Source organism: Ictidomys tridecemlineatus, unplaced genomic scaffold (assembly GCF_052094955.1).
Source record: "Ictidomys tridecemlineatus isolate mIctTri1 unplaced genomic scaffold, mIctTri1.hap1 Scaffold_719, whole genome shotgun sequence".
Lineage (NCBI taxonomy): Eukaryota > Metazoa > Chordata > Mammalia > Rodentia > Sciuridae > Ictidomys > Ictidomys tridecemlineatus.
The window spans coordinates 43,077-58,747 of NW_027525163.1; positions in this window are offsets into that span (position 1 = coordinate 43,077).

Sequence of the window (15,671 nt, forward strand, 5' to 3'; positions counted from 1 at the left end):
TTCTCTCTCTCTTTCCCTCCACCCCTCTCAACCCTGTTTAATGGTGATCTTCTTCTCATGCTCTTCCTCCCTATTCTGTTCTTAGTTGCTCTCCTTATATCAAAGATGACATTTGACATTTGTTTCTTAGGTATTGGCTAGCTTCACTTAGCATTATCTGCTCTAGTGCCATCCATTTCCCTGCAAATTCTATGATTTTGTCATTTTTTAGTGCAGAGTAATACTCCATTGTGTATAAATGTCACTTTTTTAACCATTCATCTATTGAAGGGCATCTAGGTTGGTTTCACAGTCTAGCTATTGTGAATTGTACTGCTATGAACATCGATGTAGCAGTATCCCTATAGTACGCTCTTTTAAGTTCTTCAGGGAATAGTCTGAGAAGGGAAATAGTTGGGTCAAATGGTGGATCCATTCCCAGCTTTCCCAGGAATCTCCATACTGCTTTCCAAATTGGCCACACCAATTTTCAGTCCCACCAGCAATGTACAAGTGTACCCTTTTCCCCACATCCTCGCCAGCACTTGTTGTTTGACTTCATAATGGCTGCCAATCTTACTGGAGTGAGATGATATCTTAGGTGGTTTTGATTTGCATTTCTCTGACTGCTAGAGATGGTGAGCCTTTTTTCATGTACTTGTTGATTGATTGTATGTCCTCCTCTGAGAAGTGTCTGCTCAGGTCCTTGGCCCATTTGTTGATTGCCTGCCCAAGATTTTTTAAGTCTACTCTTTATCTCAGAATCCTTTCTGCCTGTCAAGCCCATTTGTAATACTATACAATGTTACTGAAAAATAAAACAAAATCTTCACCATTATTTTCGTGTTATGTTTACTCTAATGCATATGGGCTCAGCAAAGCTTCAATCTACACAACCTTATGGAACTCCAAATTAAAATAGATAAATAAACTATCATAGCTAGAGATTGCAACACCCCTCTATCAAAAGTCAACAGTTCCAATAAGCAGAAAATCGATAAGAATATATTTAAATTGAACATCATTTTCAATAAATTGGATACATTCATATCTAAAAATTAATTTATCCAACAGCAAAAATTCTCTTTTCCATCTCTACAGGATCACTCATCATGTTTGAAATTTCTCGACAACAAAACACACTGTATCACATTTAAAATAATGAAAATATTACAAACTCTTATCTCAGATGACAATGCCAACTAACTACAGATAAATCATTAACAGAAAGATAAACTGGAATTTTCAAAACACACAGATACTAAATAACACAAGGATCAAAGAAAAAATCTTAATTTCAGAAATTTTATGAAATAAAGCCAAAATGCGAATATAAAGCTTAGTGAAACATATAGAATGCATCAAAGGCAGTGCTGAGAGGAAAAATCCATGCATTGTATTATTGTATCAGAAGAGAAGAATAAGTCTAAAATTTATTAATCTTCATTTCTGCCTTAGAAACTAGGGAAAGAAGAGGAATTTGAATACATAATAAATAAAACGAGAAAAAATTAATGAAATAAAAAACAGAAAGACAATAAGAGAAAATCATCAGAACCAAAAACTGAGTTTTTTGAAAACAAAAATCACTAAGTTTCTATCCAGAATAACAAAGAAAAAAATGAGAAAAGACACAAATTACTAATATCAGAAATGATGAAGGCAACACCACTGCAGATCTCACATACATCAAAAGGGTAATAAAGAGCACCATGACCAAGTGTGTTGAATATCCCTGATGCAAAACACTAGTAAAACCCAGCACTGGCTATGATGTAGAGTAGCAGAAGCCGGCATTCTGTGCTGCAGGGATTGTGAAATGACACGCCCACTCTGGAAGACAGTTTTGGTGTTTCTCATAGAACTAATTCTATATTCCCCATATTAGAGAGCTCATCAGTGTTTACCTAAAGTTGTCAAAATTTATGTCCACAGTGAAACCTCCCTGTGTATGTTTTTAACATATTTATCTGTAATACCCAAACTTGGAAGCAGACAAAATGTTGTTCAAGTTGGTGAATGGATAACAAATTGTATCACCCATATGATGGACTATTATGCAACAATAAAGTGAATTGACCTCTTACCTCATGACAAAACACACATTGCATATGCTCTTAAGTGAAACATCCCTCTGCAATGACTGCACCATTTATAGTTCCAACTGTATGGTTTCCTGGAAAAAGAACACAATAAAAATATCAGGGTGCATACTCCCGAAACTTTGCTCAGTAGCACACCCTTCCACAGAAATCAAGTTTCCCTTCTCAAGCTTTAATAAAATGTCTGTAATTCCTGGGCGAGGATTTTTGGGTAGAAGTGTCTTATAGATGAAGCATAAGATTTTCAAGACCATGAAACTGTTCAGTATGATATTGCAATGGTAAGTATCATTATACATATGGCAAAAAAGGAATATTGCCAAGAGTGAATGCTAATGAAAATCCACTTAATAATAATTTATCAAAATTGGCACATTGATTGCACCAAAGGCACCACATTTGGGATTCATAATAAGGGACACTGTTTAAAGTACAGGGTTGGGGGTGTATGGGAATTTTGCACTTTCTGTTCATTTTCTCTGTAGATCTATAACTGATTTAAAACCTTGGTTATAGTGCAGGGTTGGGGGTATATGGGAATTTTGCACTTTCTGTTCATTTTCTCTGTTGATCTATAACTGATTTAAAACCTAAGGAATGAATATATATATATATATATATATATATATTTATATATATTATAAATAGTCTGTAGTTGCTGAAGAGGAAAGAAATTTCTTACAACTTAGTGCAGACTTTTGCAGTTCAACTGGAATTCATAATTTAGTTGTGTTTTGAGCCAGAATTTTTAACAAGGGATGCATGAGTAGCCTAGAGAGTACAAACTGTAATAAAAAATATTGATTAAAAACAAACATAGTATCATCCTTGTTCTCTATTGTAGGTAAATAAATTAAATGTAAGATACTGTGAAGTTAGTCGATGATTTCCTATTCCAATGATAGTTTTCTCTGAGCAGTCCTTAACTAACATTCTCCTACTCCTACTAAATTCATTTGTAGGATTGGTATATAGAGATGCTGAGCAGCTGGGGCACTATGTCAGGATACAAAAGCAGCTTTACAACCCATTCTCCCAATAAATAAATACTAACTCTGTATTATAGAATCTTCAACTCTCACATCAGGGGCATGTACTTGGAATGCTGTAATGACTATCACCTGGTATATGCAGAGGAAAGACATATGGAAACAACTGCTTTCCTGAACATGTAATGTCTCCAGGTGCAGGTGAAACCTGTCAACTTGAGAGATAACAGCAAGGAGAGGAATATATGCATGTTCCTATTTGGGCCAAGAAGCAATAATGTGTCTTACAAGAGTTACTACTTCTACTCAAACTAGATACAGATATTAATAGCATAACACAGAAGTAAGAATCAAGGGCTCCTGCTCAGCTTCAAAGCAGCATAGACATTCACTTCCCATCTCAACCTTTTCTAATTCAGTTCCACTGGTGACTCCTGTTCATTTTAGAGATGTGTGCTCCTCAGGATAAATGATATTTAAATACATACAAAAAAACCCTGCATTGAAATTGGTCACCAATCCAAATTCTTATTAGATGGCAGTAATCGAATATTGTTTTCTGTGCCCCCAATGCCTGCTTGTGCTCCAGTGTGCCACTGAAGTTAGCTGGCTCTCCACCCCTCAGAGTAGACCATAGCTATTGTTAAGACCTGTGCCCTCAGGGTAGGCCAGATCCAAATGACAGCTGAATGGAGCTATAGAGAAAACTCAGTCTGCAAGGAACTGGACCAGAATGATAATCATTCATTAGCCATTTTCATAGTTGTCAACTTAGGAAGTTTGGGAGGGGGTTTCTCTTTCCTTGGAAACTGCAAATAAAGTTAATACTATTGCTTTGAGGCCATAAGCAATTTAGCAAACCCTGTGTCAAAATAAAACATAAAAGTCCCGGGGGTTATGGCTCCATTTTTAGGCTTATGTAGCTTCAATCTGTGGAACAACAACAACAAGAGATAACAAATACACTCAGCTATATAGTACTTCCAGTTTCTGGTCAAAAATGTAAACTGCTTGGAGGCCATCACTTCAAGGATGCCCAGTCTTACCAAATCATATTCCAGGAAGGCAAAAGAAATGAAGAAAAAAATTAAAAGAGCTTATATGTGGGGGATGAATTCAAGTTCACAAATAAAAGTGACCCATGCAGATGACATGATGTCATATCTAAAATAGCATGAAGACACCCCCCACACATATGCAGATCTAATGATTTCCATTATGCCTCAGGATACAAAGGCAACATATGAAAATAAGTAGCACTTCTGCACACAAATAATTAACACTTATTTCATATATAAAAGACATCAAAGATGTCTTCCTTTGATGTCATTTAATAGATATAAAATTATTTTATTACTTAATAGGTATAAAATTATTTTAAAAATATCCACAAAAATTGCAGTGACAATGTTCAAATACTGTCCTAAAAATTGTGTGCAATAACAAGACTTCAAATATCTAAAACAATCTTGAGGGGGGAAAAAACAATTATTACAGCAATCTGTCCCCCTTATTGACCAACACTTTGTTCATTTCCTTCTGCTCTTAGAAAAAAATATGAATTTGTTAGTTTTCTAAGATCTTGTTAATGATGTGGCCATTTCCAATATGGTTTATTTTAAGAAGGAAAAAAAAAACACCAAACCAATGAATTCCTGGTCTAATCTCAAGTATGGAATCTATCCTAAACCCTACTGAATGATTTTTGGGGATTCAATGAAAAGTGGACCCTGGCATCACTTTTAAACTTCATTATTTAACCTTTCATATCAACAAATCTTATTTCTATTGATACAAATATGTAAATCCACATACGTTGCTAAAAAGTCACAATAGTGAAAGTAGAGTTTCTTATTTGGACTTGCAGGTGTGTGGATTCCATGAAAGCAGCAGGCTTCTTCAGCCAAGCAGCTCTTAATTCTGGCAGAATACAGAAGCCACAGCTAGTTTTCTTTTATAGGTCTGGAGTGCTCTGAATCCAAAGACACAAGGAATCTTCAAAAACTCCATAGCAGTTTGACACTAGAGTGTGCTCAGCTAGGGTGATATTTACCCCTTGGGTCAATGCTATTGGTCCAGATTTATGCTAATCAAGACTTGGAAAATGTATTAATGCTATTGGTCCAAATTTATGCTAATGAAGGTTTGGAAAAGTACAAAAGCTTTTTTTTAGCACTGAAGTCTGGACTTGAGTCTGGCTCTGTGCTTACATTCAACTTCCCCAGCAGGAAGCAAGGTGGTGGACACTGATCCTGTGCCTGGACTCCCCTGGGCCCTAGCCTGAACCTGTGTGGCAGGTTGGGCCACATGACCTGCCCCCACCCTTTCCACTCCAGTCCACCTCAAAATTAATCCTTAAATCAAGAATTAAATTTAAAGTCTAATTGGGTGTGTCCACTAGGCAGACAAGGGTATAGGAGTGAATGATGCTGATTCAGTTTTCTTCACATCTTGTATCATGCAGCTGAGATCCACTCTGAATCCCCCATTCCTCCTCAATCCCTGCTAATGATGGCCTCTGGCTCTGGGAAGGACCCTGGTACTGCCTGTTCCAGGGGTGGTAGGCTTCTGCTTCCCCACATCTCCAAGATCTAACAAGGGTGCCAAGCAAGATATCAAGAAGTCTCCACTCCAGCTGCATCTTCATCTGGCTACAACTTGAACAGTGCACCATGGAAGTACCAGAAAAAAAATCCATGCTGCCCCCCCCCCACACACACATGTGCTAATAAATAGTAGTCAGTAGTTATAAAGTGTTGGGGGAGAGGACTGTAAATTTGTAGATCTTGGAGTTCTTAAAAGGGAGAAAGAAGGAAGGACAGTAGAAAGAAAAAGATGGAAACAAGGGAAGGAAGGAGGGAAATGGGCAAGGAAGAGGGATGAAGGGAGAAAAATAAGAACCTCACAATGTCTTTAGGCACAACAGAGGAGAAAGAGAAGTAAACAAAACTCCAGAATTGAAAGCCAAATGAAAAGTCTATAGATGGAGCCTGAAAGAGCAAAATGCCTTCTAGAAAAGGCTACATACCATTTTACCACAATGTACATGCTTAACAGCTCAGAATGCAATAGCCAACATTTTTAATGATATGCAATTAAGTTTTTAACAATAGACTTTAGTAATTAATGATATGATCAAGAATCATATAAATGAGTATATGCATGCATTTTAATTCATCACATAATTATCACACTTCACTTATAGTTTAGCATTGTTCATGGCTGCATATCTTGGATAGTAAATTCAGGGTAATAAGGACCCACAATTACACTGTGTGGTGCTTTTTCCAAATGATAGTAATTAGTAACATTTTTTTGACACACGGGGTCTTTGAGTAAAACTTTAAAGGGGCATCTGAATCTAAATGAATAATATTGTCTTAAAGGGCCTCATCAGCTCCATGTGTTTGGGTCACTGTGGCTATGACATTGCTCAAAGACTTCAAGAAATCACTAGATTGAAATGCCATTAATTGAACCAATGATCCTCCTTAGCACAAAGACATGTATCTAAGCCAAAAAAAAAAAAAAACAGGTATTACTATCCTTTCAAAAGGTTCCCTAATCTCTTATTATCCTTTCTGTTTTGCTCCCTTATTACTTCTTTAATCAACTGATTACTTATTAAATCCTCATTTAATTACCTTATATGTAGGTACTGGTTATACTAAGGGCCTTTTAAAGTTTTTTTCTGACAGTCAAAGAATATAATCATTGTAGTGACCTTGTTTCAAGCACCACATGAATGAAAACATAATATTCATAATAAAACTATTCAGATATGTAAACAATTATACCATACTAAAACAAGTGCACTAGTAAATATGAAAAAATAAAATAGTGTTAGGGTTTAGATTGTTGCAACTTTAGCGAGGACCCTTGCTTCTTGAACATTAGAGTGTGGGAGAATTACTGGGAGATGTAGTTAAAATGGAAATTTTGATTGAGTTGTTCTCAGAGCACACTGTGAGGAGCAAGCAAGTGACTGCAGAGTCCAGAAAAATAATCATTCAGGAAGTCAGCTTCTTCTTCTTGATACTAAGTACTAGTGTCAAATAACTGAAGACTTCTGAGTCTATGAATTTTTATTTGTATTAAAAACATCCTACTATTTATTACACAAAATTATTCATTTATGTAATATTTGCCTACATCCCTTTACTGTGAATGATCATATGGAGTATAGGAAGAGGTGGGGGGTGAAAGAGGGAGAGAGAACAGAGTATGTATATGTGTGTTTATGTAGGAGAGGAGAAAACTATATCTCATGAAGGAGAGTATATAAATGATTCTGGCTGGGCCAACATATTGTTTATAATGAATCAGTCAAAATGTCATCAAACAAGTTATAATCGATTCAAAAATATTATCAAACTACTTAACCATATAATAATATGCAGATTAGAAACATGAGTACATAGAGTTCTGTTAAATAGAGAAGTATTTGTGGATTGGGTTTAATTGTACTTGAAAATTCAAGAGAAGATGATTGTGAGTCATTTTTATAAAATTTTTATTTTTTTTTAGTTACGTATGACAGTAGAATCCATTTTGATATATTTATTAAAGCTTGGAATATATCTTATTCTAATTAGAATCCCAGTCTGATAATTGTAAATCATGGTGAGATATAATTGTTGTATTCATATATGTACACAGTAAAGTTATGTCAGATTCATTCCTCCTTAAAATTTGTGATTATTAGTAAAAGTGAAATATGTGAAAATAAAACAACATGAATGAGTAGAAACAGTCTTTAATGTGACCTTGAGGAAAATGGGATCAAATATATTTTCAATATATAAAAAAGATATATGTTACTGAGTGGACAGAGAAAGTGGCAGGTGACTTTTACATGTGTTTTCCAGAGCCAAATATGTCCATCAAGAAAAAATAGTGACATGGTTAAATTTATGAGATTAATATAGAAAAAGATATAAGCATTTAGAGGTTAATAGTTGGTGAAAATGAAAAAGTAAACGCTGAATTCTTATTTCACAATTTTTAATATTATGGATGGAGTCCTATATTTATGGTTTTGGGTTTAATTTCAAAGACCACATTAAATATCTAACTGTGGAGTGGCCAGTAGATTAACCACAGGAGAGTTTACAGCAATCACTTGATTTTCACCCTGGAGAAAAGAGAGTGAAATAAAGTGCAATGTTTTGGGTCCCTCACTAAATGGGACCCAAATGTGACATCTGGCAGCTTCAGGGAGAGCCAGACAAAGCATTCGTAGTCCACTTTTTTTTGTCTGTGCTTAAATAAAGAAAATGCTGAAGAATGTAATATTTGCAATGTGGAAATTTATCTAGAACCAATTCTCCATAAAAGAGTGTATAGAATCACAGTAAAACTTTCATCACTAAGACTTGAATTGGAGCAGTAAAATAAGAAACATGACCTATGTTATTTCTGAATTTATAACATAATAATGTCATAATTAAAGATATGATGAACTAATAATGTTTAATGACATTTAATTTTTAAAGCAGATGTTTGGAAACCAAAGAATTTCTCAGTATTCTCCACACAATTCATGTGAGAAAATAATTTTGATTCTAAATGACAAATGCCAAAAATTTAAAATTTATCACAGTTTAAGAATAATAAAATTTCTTTCCTTAATATGTCTAATAAGAATATTATCCCTTTCCTATTTTAAGATACAGTTAATGTTTATATGTTTCTTTTTGACTTTATAATTATCTTAAATATTTTGGAATGCTTAATATACTTTTAATAATTTCAATGTCATCAAAAAGAAACATGTAGATACAGTTCATGGGATATGCACATCGAAACATTTAGAGGTCATGATGTCTTCAACTTACCCTCAATGGTTCAGGGGAAAAAAGTTAGTGTATATGTGTATGTGTGTATTTGTACATGCATTTCTAAAATAAAATAAATCCAATGAGGCAGAATATTAATTGAATCTGAGTCAAGGACATAAAAAAGTTTCTTATATTCATTTTACAATTTTGCCAATGACTGAAATTATTTCAAAATAAAAATTAGTGAAACATTTTTAAAAATAATATTAGACCATCTGGGCTATTAGCACCTCCAGGTGTTTTGAATCCAAATGTAGAAACTGTGACACTAGAATCTACATTTCAAAACAAGATTTTTCCAGAGAGGAAAATGCTTGTCATTAAATGGCCTTAATGGATTTTACTGAGTACATGAACAGCACAAAATTATATAAATAAATTTGGGAATAAATTATTCTTGGGAAACTGGTGCACTGTTCTTAGTGAGAGATCCATGATCATAAGAAATTTATGAATTATTTTATTTACTTCTGTTCATCAAGACATCTTAAAGACAGAAAAGACACAATAAAAATAGGAGAAGAAATTATAAAAGATATGGAAATGACAATAGACAAATATTAATGATATTTAAACCTACTTATAAATCAATAACAAAATCTAATAAAATGGACAAGTGACATTAAGTGATAAACACAAGGCAATGCTTGTAGTTAAAAAAAATTTGAAGAGCTATTTCAAGTCATTAATTGCCAGAGAAAAACTGATGGAGACGATATGAGATACCATTTATGTACATAGTATTATTATAAAGGAAGAAGACTTATGCCACAAAGTGTTGTAGAACATATGGACTAGTAATAACCTATATAATTTGGGGAGTTTTTGAAAATACAAAAGCAACATCTTATAAAGTTAAATAGTTATATACTCCATGATCTAACCATCTCATTTTAGGAAAATAATCAATATAAATTCTTGTATGCATATATAAGGAGATTTGTGCAATACTGTCCACACCAACACTGTCAACAACAACAAAAATTAATCACTGAAACTCAAGTGCAAATATGCAGAGAGTCAGCTTCTAACATGGTCCCCATGGTCATGGGGTCTTCTCCATCTCTTTGGGCGGTCCCCTCTGTGTAACCAACAGAACAGATTAAAGTCAAAGAGATTATACATAACTTTCAAGGTTAAGTTATTGAACAGATTGCAACCTTAGCCTTCATCTTTATGTATCTTGCTAAGGGACAAATCCTCTATCATGTGTATAAGAACACTCAAATATCTCCATTTTGAAATGTTAACAGGGAGCAATAAATTTTCCAGCATTCATTTATCAAACACATGAGTAATCCACATTGAAAGTGTACCTTCAAACCTCAGTCAAAATTTCAAATGATCACAATACAGATGACATCCAACAAGCTCATGACAGTCACAGCCTGGCTTTCCAACTGAGATTTCTAAAGATTGGTCCACAGAAATCAGAAGAAAGATGACTCTTTTAAGCCAAGTTTTAGAATAACTTGATAAGCAGAAATATATTCGTTCACTGCAAAATACATTAGAGTAAATTTTGTAAGTTTCAAAATATACTTAAATAAACAGAACATTGCTAACATACACATCATTTCTACATAACTTTTAAAAGTAATGGAATGAGTCCCATGAAATTAAGGACAAAATTTACCATGTGTGATTAAAGCAAAGGTACTGAATGGTAGAGAACTGAATGGTAAACAATTGTTAGTGATTTTCTCATGGTGGGATTGGGTGTATTTACATGGGTGATCATTAACTTGTTAATAATTGCATTTAATTTTTTAAAAATTACATTTTTGTTTCCTGGACTAAAGATTATAGTGTTTCATGATATAGGGATTATGATTTATTGCACATTATGGACCTAATATTCACTGAGAGTTTTTGAAGTGTATGTCTGGGGGGAAAAACATTCATTGCCATAATGCCTTTCCAGATTTTTTAAGCTATCATCTCTCAGAGTTGGGTTATTGAAGAAGGGAAATGAACACAGGAAATTATGATCTCTTAATTTTCCCTGAGACATAAATTTGTTGAATTATTTGGAAGATGGTATGAGATCATCATATGGCACATATCGTCAGCCTTCTAATACCTATTAGATCACATAATAAACAGGACAGACATATTTCCGGATGAAGAGGGACATGTTTCTCAGGAAGAGGGATGGTGATGAAAAAATGAAAAGAATACTGAAATTTATCTAGAGGAACAGGAAGAGTAAAGTGAATAGAAGTCCAGGATCAATCAAAAGTAAGAATTTGGCCGTAGAAACTCAATTAAAGTCAGATTTAATAGTATTTGTTTTTAGGCTCTGAATATGGTAAAGCACACAGATTTTGATTTAAAATATTTTAACCTTAAATTAACTATGCTTTATATTTCAATCATCTCTGTTTCCTTATGAAAACTGGTGTCATGCTTTTGTTTTGTTATAGTAAATTGCATTCAGTGGACTGAATTTTTCTTTTGGAACTGATTAATTCTATAACATACCTAAAAGAAAGTTGAAAGAAAAAGCCGACTTTTGAAGTTAAAATATTCAGTAAACAAATTGTCTATTGACAAAGTTAGAATAAGAAAAAATAGCATATCATCTTGAAACAAAGACACAAAGTAATTAGTTTTAATCAGCAGAGTTTCTTCTTAATTCTATAGATGTGTAAAATGGAACTAAATTTCCCTATAAAACTGAAAGATTTAATCAGCCATTTGCAATAGTGTTACCAGCATAATACCATCATTAAAAAAGACAATTGACTGAATTTGCTGCCACCAACTCTAAGAAGTTATATTTCGAAGAAACATGAACACAAATAAATGCTTCTTCTCCTTTTAAAATATCATTTTAGCCAGGCATGGTGGCACATGCCTGTAATCCCAGTGACTCAGGAGACTGAAGCAGGAGGATCTCAAGTTTGAGGCCAGCATTAGCAATTTAAAGATATCCTTAGCAACTTAGTGAGACCCTGTCTCAAAATTAAGATAAAAAGACTGGGGATATAGCTCTGTGGTAAAGTTCCCCTGAGTCCCATCCATAGTGTCAAATACACACACACACCACCACACACACAAACATATATATATATATATATATGTTATTCCTACTCATTTTAATAACATATATGGTGAATTGTTGATATATACTTGAATTACTGGTGAGACACTTGGGTAACCATTTTTAAAATATCCCTCTAACATTGATATAATCAGCAAATAATTTCACCCATTATAACCCAATTTGATTATCCATAAAATAAGAAGCTGGATTAAATCATTGTTTATAATGCAGTCATTAACAAAACTTTTAAGATCTGATTTATGCAAATATTTATTGAGTACTTCCTTAGTATAAGGTAATTTAGAGGAATTGCTTTAATAAAAATAATCTATAATTTAAATGAAGGAAATGAGATTTCATTAAATGGATTTTTTATGTGGATAAAAAGTGTGAATTCCTGTCAAGCCCACCCCTGTCTACATGGTGAATTATATGATGGGTTTCTGAGATTGTTTCTTTCTTTCCACTTTTAGCTTTTTGTTTGTGTGTTTGTTTTGGTCTTCTATCCCTCCATGGTCTAATGTTTCTTTCTTCTACATTTCTGAACCCAAACTTCAAAATAATACATCTCGCAGCAAAACCAAAACACTTTGCAGATATAAAGGAATGAACCATGTGAAACCTCATAAATAAGTCTAATTCTATAACAAAAAAATTATGCTGTATGCAAAAGTAAAATCATGTGTGATCTAGATAGGAAATGATGAGGGCTTTTAGATAAATTTCTGACATGATCATAGTAGACCTTATAGCAACAAGCAAAAATACCTTTTTTAGGATACTATCCATGAATCCTAACCTGTATTCATCAATGTGTATTATAAATTTAATGTCATGCATTTGTCAAATGCAGATCTGAGAGTTCATGCCATTGGCCAAATCTTTCATAAGTCTCAAAAAATAAAAAGTAAAATATCTGGCTATTGAGATAGGGTCTCACTAAGTTGCCTGGCTGACCTTCAACTTGTGATTCTTCTGACTCAGCCTCCTGAGAAGGTGAGATTAATGGCATATATTCTACTGCATTCCCTACAAAATGCTATCTTATCTGCTCTAGAAACAAAATGAACATAAATGTCTTATCTCAAGGCTGGTTGTTTAATTGCTTACAAATCACACAATAGATAAATATATAAACAATAGATAGATATATAAACAAAGAATGTTGTACAGTATAATTTATCAGGGTTTTGTAATTTTAATTTCAAATGTTTTTACACTTCATTCTTAATGCATGCAATTTGAAGTCTTGTGATAACATAAATTTGAAATAAATAAATGGATGAATTCAAAGCTATACTGACAAAGCTAAACAGTAATATAAAAGACCAAAAAAGGCAAAAATAAAATCACTTCATGCTTTTCTGAAATATGACTATAATACATAGTCATTAATATCACATTAGTATGATCCTTGGATACTAACAACTGCTAGTTTCATTTTGGGGTCAAAAACATTAATATATACTAGTACATTTTTCTAACTCAGAACTAAATTTCAATGGTCAAATTTATTATTATTTTTTGTCTTTCTAGGATAATACAGTTCTCAGTTATTTGTAAATAAAAGTGCTTTTTTAATTCCTATTTTATTCAATTTTGCAAATTTTGGTAATACAAAAACCAAGATTTAGGTATTTATAGTGTTTCAGCAAAATTTAAAAAAATACTGTAGAATTCATTTCTTGCAACATATACTCATATGAGATGCCTTTGGTACATAGACATATATACTACCAATTTATATAATTAATACATGATTACTACATCTCACATTAACAATATTGATTTCAAATTAATTTGTCTTTTGAAAGCACCAATATATGACACTCTTTGGATATATATACTTGGTGTGTCTTCAAATTTGTCACTTTATGTATTATGTTCTTTTCTTTACTCTCCTTTTTATAGAATTTCTTTTTCCAAATTATTGAGATTAGTGAATTTTAGGCACTTCAGTTTAACAGTGCAGTCTGTAGATTTTCTTTTTAACCTCAGCTAAAATACATCCCACTTTTTATAGGCTTATTGTTATGTAAATGACTTCTAAAAACCTGCATATATAACACCCTAACCTGACCTTACTCTGGACTATTGATATCTGAGTGGAGGGGATTTCAAAGTGATCCATGGAAAAGGCAGGATCCGGATGAGTCAGGATGTGAGATTGGTGTATACTGAGTATGTATTAGAGAGTATTCATGAAAAAGTATTGGTGGAATAGATAGGGGAAGAGAAAAAAAGTGTTGTGAAGGAGAGAAGAAAAAAATGACAAGCCCAAGTGTTCAGATCGTAAACGTCTAGTGGTGGATCAATAGTAGCATGAGGGTAAGGGGTAATTTATTTGGAGGCAGAAATTAGGTAGAAGCAAAAGAAGAAGGTTTTTTATATATATATATATATATATATATATATATATATATATATTTATATTATTTATATATATAATGCTAACTACTATAACATTATATTTTAAAACATTAAAGTCAGCAGCCTCAGCAACTTAGTGAAGCTGTAAGAAAATCAACAAAACCCTTTTTCTTTATAGAATATTTTATTAAAGACTGAGAGTGTTTCTTAGCAAAAAAGCATATCTGATTTCAATTTGTAATATGAGAGAGATCTTACAAAAATAAAAAAAATAATCAGTGACACTCTTAGTGTCAAGTATGTAAATAATTTAAAAGTAATAGTGAGCTAGTTGGAAAACACATCTAGGTTGTTAACTGATGCTTTGGAAAGATAGTCTGTTCTCCAACATATAAAAGTGAGAGAGAAATTCTTTATTAGGGTGTGTATAAGAAAAAAGGGGAGTTTTGACACAGCTTTTAGTTGACCCATACTGGGTCAACTTTAGTGGGTCATTAGGGTTCTGCCAAGATGATAAATTCTTGATTTATTTGAAATATTGTGATTTTATCTAGTATTCATAAACAAAAATTGAGATCTAATATAAATCAGGCTTGGCTAAGAAAAAAACATTTTAATGAAAAGTAAATGTATGAATAAACACATAAAACAATATTTAACAAAAAGTTAACATTCAGAATATTTATGCAATTATGTAATGACGAGTAATGTAAGAACAATGACAACTAAAGAAAAAGTGAATAAAAAAACAAATAAATAATGTAATGGATTAATTAATTAATTAATAACAAGTACAAAGATGTAATGTGACTGGAATTGTCAAAGTCAGCTCGTAGCCATGAAAAAGTGTAAAGGTACATAGAAATAGTGTTTTACTACTTACTGAGACATACCCTATGAACTATAAATTCCACTCCTAGGTGGGAAGAGTTGAACACAGAACCCATTCACCTGGCTCTCTCACTTGGGAACTGTGCAAAAAAATTACTGTTTTCTTTCCCCTCAAATTTTATTGCTGCTTCCAAGAACATTACCCTCTATATTCACGCTATCATTGTAGACTTGTAGCATCTGAATCCCTCTACTGTTCAAGTTTTTCTTCTCTTTTTTCATTGCTCTTTTTCTCCCTACCCCCATATCATCCACCAATACTTCTTTTGTATAGCAAAATCTACATACTCAGCAATCACCAGTCTTATGTCTTACTATATCCATTTCCTACCTTGTGTATAACCACTTTGAGATCCCCTCCATCAAAACATCAATAGTCCATATTTTATATTTTTATTTATAAAAAGTGTTTATGGGTTCTGTAGTCTTTTTTTTTTCACAGTCTTTTTTT